Genomic DNA, 13,265 nt, shown 5'->3' with positions numbered 1-13,265 from the left:
GCCCTATAACGCTACGGTGAGCTTAGTAACACGTTTGCATTGAAATTGACAGAGATATCAACATTTCTTGTTTATGAGCGCAAAATGCTTTTCAGAGCGTTAGAATCACTTTTTGATCACTTGCAAATGGTGGAGTTGGCCCTATAACGCTAAGGTGAGCTTAGTAACACGTTTGCATTGAAATTGACAGAGATATCAACATTTCTTGTTTATGAGCGCAAAATGCTTTTCAGAGCGTTAGAATCACTTTTTGATCACTTCCAAATGGTGGAGTTGGCCCTATAACGCTACGGTGAGCTTAGTAACACGTTTGCATTGAAATTGACAGAGATATCAACATTTCTTGTTTATGAGCGCAAAATGCTTTTCAGAGCGTTAGAATCACTTTTTGATCACTTGCAAATGGTGGAGTTGGCCCTACAACGCTACGGTGAGCTTAGTAACACGTTTGCATTGAAATTGACAGAGATATCAACATTTCTTGTTTATGAGCGCAAAATGCTTTTCAGAGCGTTAGAATCTCTTTTTGGCCAACAATGTGTTTTTGACCTTACATTGTAGATTTTGCTCAAAACTACTTCCAAATGGTGGAGTAATGGCCCTATAACCCTGTGGTGAGCTTAGTAACACGTTTGCATTGGAATTGACAGAGATATCAACATTTCTTGTTTATGAGCGCAAAATGCTTTTCAGAGCGCTAGAATCACTTTTTGGCCAACAATGTGTTTTTGACCTTACATTGTTGATTTTGCTCAAAACTACTTCCAAATGGTGGAGTAATGGCCCTATAACCCTGTGGTGAGCTTAGTAACACGTTTGCATTGAAATTGACAGAGATATCAACATTTCTTGTTTATGAGCGCAAAATGCTTTTCAGAGCGTTAGAATCACTTTTTGATCACTTCCAAATGGTGGAGTTGGCCCTAAAACGCTACGGTGAGCTTAGTAACACGTTTGCATTGAAATTGACAGAGATATCAACATCTCTTGTTTATGAGCGCAAAATGCTTTTCAGAGCGTTAGAATCTCTTTTTGGCCAACAATGTGTTTTTGACCTTACATTGTTGATTTTGCTCAAAACTAATGTATTACACTTCCAAATAGTGGAGTATGGCCCTATAACCCTTTGATAAGCTCAGTAACACGTTTGCATTGAAATTGACAGATATCAACATTTTTGTTTTTTACGCTTGCAAAATGCTTTTCAGAGCGCTAGAATCACTTTTTGACCAACAATGTGTCTTTAATCTTATATTGTTGATTCTACTCAAAACTAATGTATTCCACTTCCAAATAGTGGAGTATGGCCCTATAACCCTTTGGTAAGCTTAGTAACACGTTTGCATTGAAATTGACAGAAATATCAACATTTCTTGTTTTTATGCGTGCCAAATGTTTTTCAGAGCGCTAGATTCACTCTTTGACCAACAATGTGTCTTTGACCTTATATTGTTGATTTTGCTCAAAACTAATGTATTCCACTTCCAAATAGTGGAGTATGGCCCTATAACCCTTTGGTAAGCTTAATAACACGTTTGCATTGAAATTGACAGATATCAACATTTCTTGTTTATGAGCGCAAAATGCTTTTCAGAGCGTTAGAATCACTTTTTGATCACTTCCAAATGGTGGAGTTGGCCCTATAACGCTACGGTGAGCTTAGTAACACGTTTGCATTGAAATTGACAGAGATATCAACATTTCTTGTTTATGAGCGCAAAATGCTTTTCAGAGCGTTAGAATCACTTTTTGATCACTTGCAAATGGTGGAGTTGGCCCTACAACGCTACGGTGAGCTTAGTAACACGTTTGCATTGAAATTGACAGAGATATCAACATTTCTTGTTTATGAGCGCAAAATGCTTTTCAGAGCGTTAGAATCTCTTTTTGGCCAACAATGTGTTTTTGACCTTACATTGTTGATTTTGCTCAAAACTACTTCCAAATGGTGGAGTAATGGCCCTATAACCCTGTGGTGAGCATAGTAACACGTTTGCATTGAAATTGACAGAGATATCAACATTTCTTGTTTTTATGAGCGCAAAATGCTTTTCAGAGCGCTAGAATCACTTTTTGGCCAACAATGTGTTTTTGACCTTACATTGTTGATTTTGCTCAAAACTACTTCCAAATGGTGGAGTAATGGCCCTATAACCCTGTGGTGAGCTTAGTAACACGTTTGCATTGAAATTGACAGAGATATCAACATTTCTTGTTTATGAGCGCAAAATGCTTTTCAGAGCGTTAGAATCACTTTTTGATCACTTCCAAATGGTGGAGTTGGCCCTATAACGCTACGGTGAGCTTAGTAACACGTTTGCATTGAAATTGACAGAGATATCAACATTTCTTGTTTATGAGCGCAAAATGCTTTTCAGAGCGTTAGAATCTCTTTTTGGCCAACAATGTGTTTTTGACCTTACATTGTTGATTTTGCTCAAAACTAATGTATTACACTTCCAAATAGTGGAGTATGGCCCTATAACCCTTTGATAAGCTCAGTAACACGTTTGCATTGAAATTGACAGATATCAACATTTTTGTTTTTTACGCTTGCAAAATGCTTTTCAGAGCGCTAGAATCACTTTTTGACCAACAATGTGTCTTTAATCTTATATTGTTGATTCTACTCAAAACTAATGTATTCCACTTCCAAATAGTGGAGTATGGCCCTATAACCCTTTGGTAAGCTTAGTAACACGTTTGCATTGAAATTGACAGAAATATCAACATTTCTTGTTTTTATGCGTGCCAAATGTTTTTCAGAGCGCTAGATTCACTCTTTGACCAACAATGTGTCTTTGACCTTATATTGTTGATTTTGCTCAAAACTAATGTATTCCACTTCCAAATAGTGGAGTATGGCCCTATAACCCTTTGGTAAGCTTAATAACACGTTTGCATTGAAATTGACAGATATCAAAATTTTTGGTTTTTACGCTTGCAAAATGCTTTTGAGAGCGCTAGAATCACTTTTTGACCAACAATGTGTTTTCGACTTGTTTTCTGAAATGAACAGAAAAATCAACATTTCTTGTTTATGAGCGCAAAATGCTTTTCAGAGCGTTAGAATCACTTTTTGATCACTTCCAAATGGTGGAGTTGGCCCTATAACCCTATGGTGAACTTAGTAACACGTTTGCATTGAAATTGACAGAGATATCAACATTTCTTGTTTATGAGCGCAAAATGCTTTTCAGAGCGTTAGAATCACTTTTTGATCACTTACAAATGGTGGAGTATGGCCCTATAACCCTTTGGAGAGCTAAGTAACACGTTTGCATTGAAATTGACAGAGATATCAACATTTCTTGTTTTTATGAGCGCAAAATGCTTTTCAGAGCGTAAAAATCACTTTTTGGCCAACAATGTGTTTTTGACCTTACATTGTTGATTTTGCTCAAAACTACTTCCAAATGTTGGAGTATGGCCCTATAGCCCTATGGTGAGCTTAGTAACACGTTTGCATTGAAATTGAAAGAGATATCAACATTTCTTGTTTTTATGATCGCAAAATGCTTTTCAGAGCGTTAGAATCACTTTTTTATCACTTCCAAATGGTGGAGTTTGGCCCTTCAACCCTTTGGTAAGCTTAGTAACACGTTTGCATTTAAATTGACAAAGATATCAACATTTCTTGTTTTTATGATCGCAAAATGCTTTTCAGAGCGTTAGAATCACTTTTTGATCACTTCCAAATGGTGGAGTTGGCCCTATAACCCTATGGTGAACTTAGTAACACGTTTGCATTGAAATTGACAGAGATATCAACATTCCTTGTTTTTATGAGCGCAAAATGCTTTTCAGAGCGTAATAATCACTTTTTGACCAACAATGTGTTTTTGACTTTACAATGTTGATTTTGCTCAAAACTACTTCCAAATGGTGGAGTATGGCCCTATAACCCTTTGATAAGCTCAGTAACACGTTTGCATTGAAATTGACAGAAATATCAACATTTCTTGTTTTTATGCGTGCCAAATGTTTTTCAGAGCGCTAGATTCACTCTTTGACCAACAATGTGTCTTTGACCTTATATTGTTGATTTTGCTCAAAACTAATGTATTCCACTTACAAATAGTGGAGTATGGCCCTATAACCCTTTGGTAAGCTTAATAACACGTTTGCATTGAAATTGACAGATATCAACATTTTTGGTTTTTACGCTTGCAAAATGTTTTTCAGAGCGCTAGATTCACTCTTTGACCAACAATGTGTCTTTGACCTTATATTGTTGATTTTGCTCAAAACTAATGTATTCCACTTCCAAATAGTGGAGTATGGCCCTATAACCCTTTGGTAAGCTTAATAACACGTTTGCATTGAAATTGACAGATATCAAAATTTTTGGTTTTTACGCTTGCAAAATGCTTTTGAGAGCGCTAGAATCACTTTTTGACCAACAATGTGTTTTCGACTTGTTTTCTGAAATGAACAGAAAAATCAACATTTCTTGTTTATGAGCGCAAAATGCTTTTCAGAGCGTTAGAATCACTTTTTGATCACTTCCAAATGGTGGAGTTGGCCCTATAACCCTATGGTGAACTTAGTAACACGTTTGCATTGAAATTGACAGAGATATCAACATTTCTTGTTTATGAGCGCAAAATGCTTTTCAGAGCGTTAGAATCACTTTTTGATCACTTACAAATGGTGGAGTATGGCCCTATAACCCTTTGGAGAGCTAAGTAACACGTTTGCATTGAAATTGACAGAGATATCAACATTTCTTGTTTTTATGAGCGCAAAATGCTTTTCAGAGCGTAAAAATCACTTTTTGGCCAACAATGTGTTTTTGACCTTACATTGTTGATTTTGCTCAAAACTACTTCCAAATGTTGGAGTATGGCCCTATAGCCCTATGGTGAGCTTAGTAACACGTTTGCATTGAAATTGAAAGAGATATCAACATTTCTTGTTTTTATGATCGCAAAATGCTTTTCAGAGCGTTAGAATCACTTTTTTATCACTTCCAAATGGTGGAGTTTGGCCCTTCAACCCTTTGGTAAGCTTAGTAACACGTTTGCATTTAAATTGACAAAGATATCAACATTTCTTGTTTTTATGATCGCAAAATGCTTTTCAGAGCGTTAGAATCACTTTTTGATCACTTCCAAATGGTGGAGTTGGCCCTATAACCCTATGGTGAACTTAGTAACACGTTTGCATTGAAATTGACAGAGATATCAACATTTCTTGTTTTTATGAGCGCAAAATGCTTTTCAGAGCGTAAAAATCACTTTTTGGCCAACAATGTGTTTTTGACCTTACATTGTTGATTTTGCTCAAAACTACTTCCAAATGTTGGAGTATGGCCCTATAGCCCTATGGTGAGCTTAGTAACACGTTTGCATTGAAATTGAAAGAGATATCAACATTTCTTGTTTTTATGATCGCAAAATGCTTTTCAGAGCGTTAGAATCACTTTTTTATCACTTCCAAATGGTGGAGTTTGGCCCTTCAACCCTTTGGTAAGCTTAGTAACACGTTTGCATTTAAATTGACAAAGATATCAACATTTCTTGTTTTTATGATCGCAAAATGCTTTTCAGAGCGTTAGAATCACTTTTTGATCACTTCCAAATGGTGGAGTTGGCCCTATAACCCTATGGTGAACTTAGTAACACGTTTGCATTGAAATTGACAGAGATATCAACATTCCTTGTTTTTATGAGCGCAAAATGCTTTTCAGAGCGTAATAATCACTTTTTGACCAACAATGTGTTTTTGACTTTACAATGTTGATTTTGCTCAAAACTACTTCCAAATGGTGGAGTATGGCCCTATAACCCTTTGATAAGCTCAGTAACACGTTTGCATTGAAATTGACAGAAATATCAACATTTCTTGTTTTTATGCGTGCCAAATGTTTTTCAGAGCGCTAGATTCACTCTTTGACCAACAATGTGTCTTTGACCTTATATTGTTGATTTTGCTCAAAACTAATGTATTCCACTTACAAATAGTGGAGTATGGCCCTATAACCCTTTGGTAAGCTTAATAACACGTTTGCATTGAAATTGACAGATATCAACATTTTTGGTTTTTACGCTTGCAAAATGTTTTTCAGAGCGCTAGATTCACTCTTTGACCAACAATGTGTCTTTGACCTTATATTGTTGATTTTGCTCAAAACTAATGTATTCCACTTCCAAATAGTGGAGTATGGCCCTATAACCCTTTGGTAAGCTTAATAACACGTTTGCATTGAAATTGACAGATATCAAAATTTTTGGTTTTTACGCTTGCAAAATGCTTTTGAGAGCGCTAGAATCACTTTTTGACCAACAATGTGTTTTCGACTTGTTTTCTGAAATGAACAGAAAAATCAACATTTCTTGTTTATGAGCGCAAAATGCTTTTCAGAGCGTTAGAATCACTTTTTGATCACTTCCAAATGGTGGAGTTGGCCCTATAACCCTATGGTGAACTTAGTAACACGTTTGCATTGAAATTGACAGAGATATCAACATTTCTTGTTTATGAGCGCAAAATGCTTTTCAGAGCGTTAGAATCACTTTTTGATCACTTACAAATGGTGGAGTATGGCCCTATAACCCTTTGGAGAGCTAAGTAACACGTTTGCATTGAAATTGACAGAGATATCAACATTTCTTGTTTTTATGAGCGCAAAATGCTTTTCAGAGCGTAAAAATCACTTTTTGGCCAACAATGTGTTTTTGACCTTACATTGTTGATTTTGCTCAAAACTACTTCCAAATGTTGGAGTATGGCCCTATAGCCCTATGGTGAGCTTAGTAACACGTTTGCATTGAAATTGAAAGAGATATCAACATTTCTTGTTTTTATGATCGCAAAATGCTTTTCAGAGCGTTAGAATCACTTTTTTATCACTTCCAAATGGTGGAGTTTGGCCCTTCAACCCTTTGGTAAGCTTAGTAACACGTTTGCATTTAAATTGACAAAGATATCAACATTTCTTGTTTTTATGATCGCAAAATGCTTTTCAGAGCGTTAGAATCACTTTTTGATCACTTCCAAATGGTGGAGTTGGCCCTATAACCCTATGGTGAACTTAGTAACACGTTTGCATTGAAATTGACAGAGATATCAACATTCCTTGTTTTTATGAGCGCAAAATGCTTTTCAGAGCGTAATAATCACTTTTTGACCAACAATGTGTTTTTGACTTTACAATGTTGATTTTGCTCAAAACTACTTCCAAATGGTGGAGTATGGCCCTATAACCCTTTGATAAGCTCAGTAACACGTTTGCATTGAAATTGACAGAAATATCAACATTTCTTGTTTTTATGCGTGCCAAATGTTTTTCAGAGCGCTAGATTCACTCTTTGACCAACAATGTGTCTTTGACCTTATATTGTTGATTTTGCTCAAAACTAATGTATTCCACTTACAAATAGTGGAGTATGGCCCTATAACCCTTTGGTAAGCTTAATAACACGTTTGCATTGAAATTGACAGATATCAACATTTTTGGTTTTTACGCTTGCAAAATGTTTTTCAGAGCGCTAGATTCACTCTTTGACCAACAATGTGTCTTTGACCTTATATTGTTGATTTTGCTCAAAACTAATGTATTCCACTTCCAAATAGTGGAGTATGGCCCTATAACCCTTTGGTAAGCTTAATAACACGTTTGCATTGAAATTGACAGATATCAACATTTTTGGTTTTTACGCTTGCAAAATGCTTTTGAGAGCGCTAGAATCACTTTTTGACCAACAATGTGTTTTCGACTTGTTTTCTGAAATGAACAGAAAAATCAACATTTCTTGTTTATGAGCGCAAAATGCTTTTCAGAGCGTTAGAATCACTTTTTGATCACTTCCAAATGGTGGAGTTGGCCCTATAACCCTATGGTGAACTTAGTAACACGTTTGCATTGAAATTGACAGAGATATCAACATTTCTTGTTTATGAGCGCAAAATGCTTTTCAGAGCGTTAGAATCACTTTTTGATCACTTACAAATGGTGGAGTATGGCCCTATACACGTTTGCATTGAAATTGACAGAGATATCAACATTTCTTGTTTATGAGCGCAAAATGCTTTTCAGAGCGTAAAAATCACTTTTTGGCCAACAATGTGTTTTTGACCTTACATTGTTGATTTTGCTCAAAACTATTTCCAAATGTTGGAGTATGGCCCTATAGCCCTATGGTGAGCTTAGTAACACGTTTGCATTGAAATTGAAAGAGATATCAACATTTCTTGTTTTTATGATCGCAAAATGCTTTTCAGAGCGTTAGAATCACTTTTTTATCACTTCCAAATGGTGGAGTTTGGCCCTTCAACCCTTTGGTAAGCTTAGTAACACGTTTGCATTTAAATTGACAGAGATATCAACATTTCTTGTTTTTATGATCGCAAAATGCTTTTCAGAGCGTTAGAATCACTTTTTGATCACTTCCAAATGGTGGAGTTGGCCCTATAACCCTATGGTGAACTTAGTAACACGTTTGCATTGAAATTGACAGAGATATCAACATTCCTTGTTTTTATGAGCGCAAAATGCTTTTCAGAGCGTAATAATCACTTTTTGACCAACAATGTGTTTTTGACTTTACAATGTTGATTTTGCTCAAAACTACTTCCAAATGGTGGAGTATGGCCCTATAGCCCTTTGGTGAGCTTAGTAACACGTTTGCATTGAAATTGAAAGAGATATCAACATTTCTTGTTTTTATGATCGCAAAATGCTTTTCAGAGCGTTAGAATCACTTTTTGATCACTTCCAAATGGTGGAGTTGGCCCTATAACCCTATGGTGAACTTAGTAACACGTTTGCATTGAAATTGACAGAGATATCAACATTTCTTGTTTTTATGAGCGCAAAATGCTTTTCAGAGCGTTAGAATCACTTTTTGATCACTTCCAAATGGTGGAGTTGGCCCTATAACCCTATGGTGAACTTAGTAACACGTTTGCATTGAAATTGACAGAGATATCAACATTTCTTGTTTATGAGCGCAAAATGCTTTTCAGAGCGTTAGAATCACTTTTTGATCACTTCCAAATGGTGGAGTTGGCCCTATAACCCTATGGTGAACTTAGTAACACGTTTGCATTGAAATTGACAGAGATATCAACATTTCTTGTTTATGAGCGCAAAATGCTTTTCAGAGCGTTAGAATCACTTTTTGATCACTTACAAATGGTGGTGAATGGCCCTATAACCCTTTGGTGAGCTAAGTAACACGTTTGCATTGAAATTGACAGAGATATCAACATTTCTTGTTTTTATGAGCGCAAAATGCTTTTCAGAGCGTAATAATCACTTTTTGACCAACAATGTGTTTTTGACTTCACAATGTTGATTTTGCTCAAAACTACTTCTAAATGGTGGAGTATGGCCCTATAGCCCTTTGGTGAGCTTAGTAACACGTTTGCATTGAAATTGAAAGAGATATCAACATTTCTTGTTTTTATGATCGCAAAATGCTTTTCAGAGCGTTAGAATCACTTTTTGATCACTTCCAAATGGTGGAGTTGGCCCTATAACCCTATGGTGAGCTTAGTAACACGTTTGCATTGAAATTGACAGAGATATCAACATTTCTTGTTTTTATGAGGGCAAAATGCTTTTCAGAGCGTAATAATCACTTTTTGACCAACAATGTGTTTTTGACTTTACATTGTTGATTTTGCTCAAAACTACTTCCAAATGGTGGAGTATGGCCCTATAGCCCTTTGGTGAGCTTAGTAACACGTTTGCATTGAAATTGAAAGAGATATCAACATTTCTTGTTTTTATGATCGCAAAATGCTTTTCAGAGCGTTAGAATCACTTTTTGATCACTTCCAAATGGTGGAGTTGGCCCTATAACCCTATGGTGAGCTTAGTAACACGTTTGCATTGAAATTGACAGAGATATCAACATTTCTTGTTTTTATGAGCGCAAAATGCTTTTCAGAGCGTAATAATCACTTTTTGACCAACAATGTGTTTTTGACTTTACATTGTTGATTTTGCTCAAAACTACTTCCAAATGGTGGAGTATGGCCCTATAGCCCTTTGGTGAGCTTAGTAACACGTTTGCATTGAAATTGAAAGAGATATCAACATTTCTTGTTTTTATGATTGCAAAATGCTTTTCAGAGCGTTAGAATCACTTTTTGATCACTTCCAAATGGTGGAGTTGGCCCTATAACCCGATGGTGAGCTTAGTAACATGTTTGCATTGAAATTGACAGAGATATCAACATTTCTTGTTTTTATGAGCGCAAAATGCTTTTCAGAGCGTAATAATCACTTTTTGACCAACAATGTGTTTTTGACTTTACATTGTTGATTTTGCTCAAAACTACTTCCAAATGGTGGAGTATGGCCCTATAGCCCTTTGGTGAGCTTAGTAACACGTTTGCATTGAAATTGAAAGAGATATCAACATTTCTTGTTTTTATGATTGCAAAATGCTTTTCAGAGCGTTAGAATCACTTTTTGATCACTTCCAAATGGTGGAGTTGGCCCTATAACCCGATGGTGAGCTTAGTAACATGTTTGCATTGAAATTGACAGAGTTATCAACATTTCTTGTTTTTATGAGCGCAAAATGCTTTTCAGAGCGTAATAATCACTTTTTGACCAACAATGTGTTTTTGACTTTACATTGTTGATTTTGCTCAAAACTACTTCCAAATGGTGGAGTATGGCCCTATAGCCCTTTGGTGAGCTTAGTAACACGTTTGCATTGAAATTGAAAGAGATATCAATATTTCTTGTTTTTATGATCGCAAAATGCTTTTCAGAGCGTTAGAATCACTTTTTGATCACTTCCAAATGGTGGAGTTGGCCCTATAACCCTATGGTGAACTTAGTAACACGTTTGCATTGAAATTGACAGAGATATCAACATTTCTTGTTTATGAGCGCAAAATGCTTTTCAGAGCGTTAGAATCACTTTTTGATCACTTCCAAATGGTGGAGTTGGCCCTATAACCCTATGGTGAACTTAGTAACACGTTTGCATTGAAATTGACAGAGATATCAACATTTCTTGTTTATGAGCGCAAAATGCTTTTCAGAGCGTTAGAATCACTTTTTGATCACTTACAAATGGTGGAGTATGGCCCTATAACCCTTTGGTGAGCTAAGTAACACGTTTGCATTGAAATTGACAGAGATATCAACATTTCTTGTTTTTATGAGCGCAAAATGCTTTTCAGAGCGTAATAATCACTTTTTGACCAACAATGTGTTTTTGACTTCACAATGTTGATTTTGCTCAAAACTACTTCTAAATGGTGGAGTATGGCCCTATAGCCCTTTGGTGAGCTTAGTAACACGTTTGCATTGAAATTGACAGAGATATCAACATTTCTTGTTTTTATGAGCGCAAAATGCTTTTCAGAGCGTAAGAATCACTTTTTGATCACTTCCAAATGGTGGAGTTGGCCCTATAACCCTATGGTGAGCTTAGTAACACGTTTGCATTGAAATTGACAGAGATATCAACATTTCTTGTTTTTATGAGCGCAAAATGCTTTTCAGAGCGCTAGAATCACTTTTTGGCCAACAATGTGTTTTTGACCTTACATTGTTGATTTTGCTCAAAACTACTTCCAAATGGTGGAGTAATGGCCCTATAACCCTGTGGTGAGCTTAGTAACACGTTTGCATTGAAATTGACAGAGATATCAACATTTCTTGTTTATGAGCGCAAAATGCTTTTCAGAGCGTTAGAATCACTTTTTGATCACTTCCAAATAGTGGAGTTGGCCCTATAACGCTACGGTGAGCTTAGTAACACGTTTGCATTGAAATTGACAGAGATATCAACATTTCTTGTTTATGAGCGCAAAATGCTTTTCAGAGCGTTAGAATCACTTTTTGATCACTTCCAAATGGTGGAGTTTGGCCCTTCAACCCTTTGGTAAGCTTAGTAACACGTTTGCATTGAAATTGACAGAGATATCAACATGTCTTATTTTTATGAGCGCAAAATGCTTTTCAGAGCGCTAGAATCACTTTTTGGCCAACAATGTGTTTTTGACCTTACATTGTTGATTTTGCTCAAAACTACTTCCAAATGGTGGAGTAATGGCCCTATAACCCTGTGGTGAGCTTAGTAACACGTTTGCATTGAAATTGACAGAGATATCAACATTTCTTGTTTATGAGCGCAAAATGCTTTTCAGAGCGTTAGAATCACTTTTTGATCACTTCCAAATGGTGGAGTTGGCCCTATAACGCTACGGTGAGCTTAGTAACACGTTTGCATTGAAATTGACAGAGATATCAACATTTCTTGTTTATGAGCGCAAAATGCTTTTCAGAGCGTTAGAATCACTTTTTGATCACTTCCAAATGGTGGAGTTTGGCCCTTCAACCCTTTGGTAAGCGTAGTAACACGTTTGCATTGAAATTGACAGAGATATCAACATGTCTTATTTTTATGAGCGCAAAATGCTTTTCAGAGCGCTAGAATCACTTTTTGGCCAACAATGTGTTTTTGACCTTACATTGTTGATTTTGCTCAAAACTACTTCCAAATGGTGGAGTAATGGCCCTATAACCCTGTGGTGAGCTTAGTAACACGTTTGCATTGAAATTGACAGAGATATCAACATTTCTTGTTTTTATGAGCGCAAAATGCTTTTCAGAGCGCTAGAATCACTTTTTGGCCAACAATGTGTTTTTGACCTTACATTGTTGATTTTGCTCAAAACTACTTCCAAATGGTGGAGTAATGGCCCTATAACCCTGTGGTGAGCTTAGTAACACGTTTGCATTGAAATTGACAGAGATATCAACATGTCTTATTTTTATGAGCGCAAAATGCTTTTCAGAGCGCTAGAATCACTTTTTGGCCAACAATGTGTTTTTGACCTTACATTGTTGATTTTGCTCAAAACTACTTCCAAATGGTGGAGTAATGGCCCTATAACCCTGTGGTGAGCTTAGTAACACGTTTGCATTGAAATTGACAGAGATATCAACATTTCGGTAACCCTTCCTTTTACAGTCCCCTAATTACTAGGTATTTACCCGGTACATACATGGTAAATTATAGTGTATTACTGGGTAATTACCACTGGTAATAAGAAGGTAAATACAGAGGTAGTTACCCGGTAAATCATAGTGTATTACTGGGTAATTAGAAGGTAAATACAGAGGTAGTTACCCGGTAAATCATAGTGTATTACTGGGTAATTACCACTGGTAATAAGAAGGTAAATACAGAGGAATTACAGCTGATGTACCAAGTAAAACCTCCACTATTGCCCATCAACTCAACTAAGTAGCGTGTAGTTGTAACTGTTTTAGGTTGGTAATAACT

This window comes from Gadus chalcogrammus, chromosome 14 (genome assembly GCF_026213295.1).
Source record: "Gadus chalcogrammus isolate NIFS_2021 chromosome 14, NIFS_Gcha_1.0, whole genome shotgun sequence".
NCBI classification, from domain to species: domain Eukaryota; kingdom Metazoa; phylum Chordata; class Actinopteri; order Gadiformes; family Gadidae; genus Gadus; species Gadus chalcogrammus.
This window is presented reverse-complemented; position numbering follows the sequence as displayed.